The following is a 6000-nucleotide window of genomic DNA, read 5'->3' on the forward strand; positions in this document are numbered from 1 at the left end:
AGCTTCATATGGTGTGTTATGACTTGTGTGTATGGCCGTTTTTGGTTTTCGAGTTGTTCGAAATTGATTTGGAATAATGATTCTTAAATAGGAAGCTTTAAGTTAGAAGAGTTGACCAAGTTTGACTTTTGTGTATTTGACCTCAGATCGAAGTTTTGATGGTGACGAGCGCGAGTGCGTGCACTAAGGTATTCATGATCCGGGTAGTTCTTAGGCTATTATACGCCTTGTTTGCTATTATGCTTCCTTGATATCATGTTTTCTCCATTTACGTGACTACATGGGATATTATTCATATTAGAAATCATGCCTAGGCTATTGATAGGCTTATTTTCGCCATGTTGAGCTATTTGCCTTAACCGTAGTCATATTATACAGTCATGAAAGTTACATCTGCATGTTATATTTATGTCTCTGTGTTGATATGTTGTCTCACGTGTTATTTGTGTCCTGGTACGTGACACGAGTTCGAACTGCATTTGAAATATATTGTGATATTCTGTGTTTTATAATTGGAATGTGTTTCTGTGAGATGTCTGCATATTTGAGACTTGAGCGGATTGATGACTGATGTGAGCCATAGAGTCATATTGATATAGATACTTGGATCGGGTTGCACGCCTCAACGGTTATATTGATATTGAGGTGACGCGTATGCCATGCCCCACATTGGGCTAAGTTGTACTGATTTGAGGCTACGCGTGCACCATACCCCACTATTTTGGCTATGTGATATTGATTAGCGCTTGGGTAGGATCCGCCCCTTTGGAGTTTGACATGCCAGCAATGGGTGCAGGAACATTGTTATATACACGTGCTCGATGATGAGCAGTTATGCCAAGCACCCGTACAATGGTAAGTGTGATTATTTTGATGGATCCACGGTGATGAAGTGGGGCATTTGAGCCAGGCACCTAGAGTGTGCTAAGATGGTATGTACTTGATGAGTTCACTATGAAACTGAGTTCTTGACATGTATATTTGACATGTAGGCATAGAGATGTACCTTCCTCATGCTAGATAGTGACATAACATTTGATTACTCGACATGTATATCTGACATGTAGGCATTGAGATGTACCTTCCTCATACTAGAAAGTGACATGATATCTGATTATTTGACATGTATATTTGAGATATAGGCATAGAGATGCATTTTCCTCATGCTAACGGGTAAATGAAAAGTTTATATGATTTTATAAATTGGGGAAAACACAGTGTTGTTGATAAACTCATGTTTGATTGATTTCAGTGGTAAGATTTAGACTTGGACTGTTATACTTGAAAAGCATGTCTACTTTCCCATATCTGTGAACGAGCTGAGCATTTCATCTCCTGAGTTATATACCTCTATTGTCTTCACTATACTGTAATGAACTGTTAGTGGCTATTGATGTTGGATATTGACCTTATTCCGAGCCCGTCACTACTTTCAACCTGAGGTTAGGTTTGTTACTTATTGAGTACATTGGGTCGGTTGTACTCATACTATACTTCTGCACTTTGCGTGCAGATCGTGGAGCTAATGTTGCCGTGTATGGCGGAAGTTAGCATTGAAGATGTACCTGCGTTCTGGTTATAGCTGCCTCTTGTCCTTGGTAGCTTTAGATTTTGCAAATCTATTTATGTATATTTCGAACAAATGATGTATTTAATTCGTACCAGCTTTGTAAATTCGAAGTCTTAGAAGCTCATGACTTGTACTACCAATTCTTGAAATTTTGTATAGAAGTTCAATGGTTTCACTTATTGATTCATGCTATTCTCATTTGAATTGTGTTTACTGTTATTGGCTTACCTAGCGGGTTGGGTTAGGTGCCATCACGATTAGTTGTATTTTAGGTTGTGACAAGTTAGTATCAAAGCTCTAGGTTCATAGGTTCTACGAGTCATGAGCAAATGTCTAGTAGAGTCTTGCGGATGGGTATGATGACATCCATACCTATCTTCGATATGTTATAGGGCATGTAGGAAAATTTTCCATATTTCTTTCATTATCGTGCAATATTGATTCAGCTTGAAGCGTATCTCTTGAATTCCTTCCACTCACTCGTATGTTATGTTGAGCACTCGATGTCAGTTGTGCACTGTCAACTTGTGATGTCAGGGATGAGGTGCAAATGTGTTTTCTGCATTTGGTGATTGGGCCAGTCTGGAGGAATTGAGGTCGGGGTTCAGCCTCAGCTTGGGCTCGGTGATTTCAGTTGTGTGGGTATGTGTTTTCGGACTTATATGTCCAGTAGTATCCCTAGGAGGGGGATTGATGGCTCGGTGAGTGGTTGGATAACTATATAATGAGTATTATTTGATAGAGGTCTGTGCTTAGACTATTTAGATGTCATGAGAAGAGGTTTCTTGGGATGTGAAAGGAATAAGGATGCTCGATTTCTGTGTTGATGTGTTGTACAGTCTTGAGTTTAAGTGTTTTGAGTGATATTTCAAGTTGTTCAGTTGTGGAATGAAGTAGATTCTTGTATCCCGATGATGAGTTCAGACTCGGGAAGATTTAGTGATTGTATAGTTGTAACGACCCGACCGGTCGTTTCGAGAGTTATAACCCCGTTTTCCCCATTTCTACTTCTTTTTGTGTTATTCAGCTATATTATGTTATATCGGGTTAGTTGGTTCGGAATCGGAGTGGTTTCAGAGTGAATTGAGATACTTAGTCTCTTAAGTAGAAACTTAAGTTGGAAAAGTCAATCGGATATTGACCTATGTGTAAACGATCTCGTATTTGAATTCTGATGGATCTATTAGCTCCGTTAGGTGATTTTGGACTTAAGATTGCATCCGGAATGTGATTTAGAAGTTCGTGGTAGAATTAGGCTTGAATTGGCGAAATTAAAAATTTGGCGATTTCGATCGGCAGTGGAAAATTTGATATCGGGGTTGGAATGGAATTCAGAAAGTTGGAGTAGGTTCGTAGTGTCATTTGTGACGTGTGTGCAAAATTTGAGGTCATTCGGACGTGGTTTGGTTGGTTTCGACATCGGTTGCCGAATTTAGAAATTTAGAAGTTCTTAGGCTTGAATCCGAGGGTAATTTGGTGTTTGGATGTTGTTTTGAGTGATTCGAAGATTCTACTAAGTTTGTATGTTTATATATGACTTATTGGTATTTTTGGTTGAGGTCCCGAGGGCCTCAGGGTGATTCTGGGTGGATAACGGATTTGTCGAAGTTGGAACTTGCAACTGGAGTTGTTGCTTCTACTATTTTCGCACTTGCGGAAGAAAGGGTCGCAGGTGCGAGGCCGCTGGTGCGCATGGGGAGTACGCAGGTGCGGGCGACACTGGGCCAAGGCTGGGAACGCAAGTGCGAAGAATTTGCCGCATCTGCGAGCCCGCATGTGCGAGGCCTTGAGCGCAGATGCGGAGATGTTAATTTTGGGCTGGTTTCGCAGATGCGCACCAGGGACTGCAGATGCGAGTTTGCAGGTGCGAGAAAGGTGTCCGCAGGTGCGGAAGCTGGGGGATTAAGTGACTTGTGCAGGTGCGGCTCCTTTGACCGCATGTGCGGTCGCGCGGGTTCGAGAAAATGGCTGCAGGTGCGAAAAACCTGGGCAGAAACGATAAATAGAACCCTTCGCGATTTTGGTGCATTCTTCACCATTTCTATTCGGTTTTTGGAGCTTTTGGGAGAGATTTGAAGAGGGAATCAAGGGGGTTTCGTTGAGGTAAGTTACTTGAGCCCTAATACTTGTATATATGGTGATTTTTCATTGTTTAATCCTGGTAATTAGTGAAAATGAGGGGTTAGGGCTTGGAATATTTGGAAAGTAATTTAAGGATTTGAAGGACCAAACGATGTCGGATTTTGATGAATTTGGTATGGTTAGACTCGTAAGTGAATGAGCTTTCTTGTTTTATGAATTTTGTCGGATTTTGAGGCGTGGGCCCGGGGGAGTTGAGGCAATTTCGGGTTTTGGTCTAATTTTAAAGCTTTTCTTCTGGAATTCATTCCATTAGCGTATATGGATGGTATTGTAGTGATTGTGAATAGATTTGGAGCATTTGGAGGCTGAGTCCAGAGGCAAGAGCATTACAGGGTAGAGATTTGACCGGTTTGAGGTAAGTAACGATTGTAAATCTAGTCCTGAGGGTATGAAACCCCGGATTTTGTATCATTCTACTATTTTTAGTGACGCACATGCTAGGTGACGGGCGTGTGGGCGTGCACTGTTGGGGATTTGTGACTTGGTCCATCCTGTAGCAACTGTAAAGTTGCATACTTTGTTGAAACCATATGATACTTATATGTTTTAGAAAGAAGTTTTGTAAATTGGGCTGAATGCCATGTTTGGGCCTTGCGCCAATGCTGTTTGGACCCTTAGGGGTTGTTTCTTACCATCCTCTCATTGTTTTCGATTGAAAATCTATACTCAGTCATGTTTATACTTATTTATCGCATAACTCAGTTTTATGACTCTATTTTGATGCATATAAATGTTTTGGCTCGAATGCCCTGTTTTACTGAAATGCCCGAGTGACTTGAGAGGTTTATGACTGAGTGAGGCCGAGGGCCTGATTTGTGAGGATGTGTGTGGATCGGGGCTGCTCGCCTGCAGCATACTTATTTATTATAGCACGTGAGTTGTCCGTGCAGCACGTGAGTTGTCCGTGCAGATTATAGCGCTTGGGCTGAAGGAGCCCCTCTGGAGTCTGTACAGACCCCCAGTGAGCGCAGGTACCTACTGAGTGCGAGTGCCGAGTGACTGGGAGGCATGAGTGATTATGAGGTATGCCCGAGTGGCACGAGTGACTGTAAGGTTTGCCCGAGGGGTTGCATATGAGTGATGTTTTGCCCGAGAGGCTGTTTATGATTTCATCATTTTTGCTCACCTTTGCATTGAGCCTTTGTTTGAAAAACTATTGGAAAAATATCTTTAAATGATTTTTTTTTACTGGAACCGGGTTTAAACGAGATGATTTGATTCAAACACTAATTTTTAAAGCATGTTGTACTTTACTGAGATTTCATTATATGCTTTATTGCTCGTCACTACCGCTTAGTCTTTATTTATTGTTGTTACTTACTGAGTTGGTTACTCACGTTACTCCTTGCACCTTGTGTGCAGATTCAGGTGTAGCTAGACACTGTAGCGTTTATTGAGTATTATGGCTGCAGATTTTCTTTTAGATAGCAAGGTAGCTGTTTGGCGATCGCAGCCCCTGCTCTTCTCCCTCTTATCTTCCTCTAGTTGTATTTAGCTATTTTTCAGGCTGAGTTAGCCTTGATATTGTTAGACAGATTGTAGTAGATGCTCATGACTAGTGCCACCCCGATGTCAGGCTTTTCTTTTCCGCACTTTTGTTTTCTTTGATTTGAACTCCTTAAATGAAGGTTTTATGTTAAATAGTACTGAAATTATCTTTGAAATGAAAATATCGATTTGTTTGGAAATGAGTCGGCTTGCCTAGTTCCACGATAGGCGCCATCACGACAGATTAGGTTTTTGGGTCGTGACAGATTGGTATCAGAGCCTAGGTTACATAGGTCTCACGAGTCATGAGCGGGTTTAGTAGAGTCTTGCAGATCAGTACGAAGATGTCTGTACTTATCTTCGAGAGGCTGCAGAACCTTTAGGAAACTTCACATTCTTGAATTCTTGTCGTGCGAATTTGTTGATTCTAGTAACTAAACATCTGTTGTTTTATTCTCTCACAGATGGTGAGGACTCGTGCTACCGGTCAGGAGGGCCAACCACCAGTACCACCAGCCAGGGCCGCGGTAGAGGCCGTAGTAGGGGCAGAGGTGCAGCCCGTACAGTAGCTGGGGCAGTACCTACAGATCCACCGGTTATCCCAGATCAGGACCAGGTTCCAGTTGTTGATGCACCGGCTCAGGCACCACCTATGCCTATAGTGATTCCAGGCCTTCAGGAGGCCCTAGCTCAGATTCTGACAGCGTGTACTGGCCTTGCTCAGGCGGTCTCTATTTCGACGACCGCAACCACTTCTCAGGCAAGGGGAGGCACTCAGACTCCCATCGCTCGCACACCCG

This window comes from Nicotiana tomentosiformis, chromosome 5, assembly GCF_000390325.3.
Source record: "Nicotiana tomentosiformis chromosome 5, ASM39032v3, whole genome shotgun sequence".
NCBI lineage: Eukaryota > Viridiplantae > Streptophyta > Magnoliopsida > Solanales > Solanaceae > Nicotiana > Nicotiana tomentosiformis.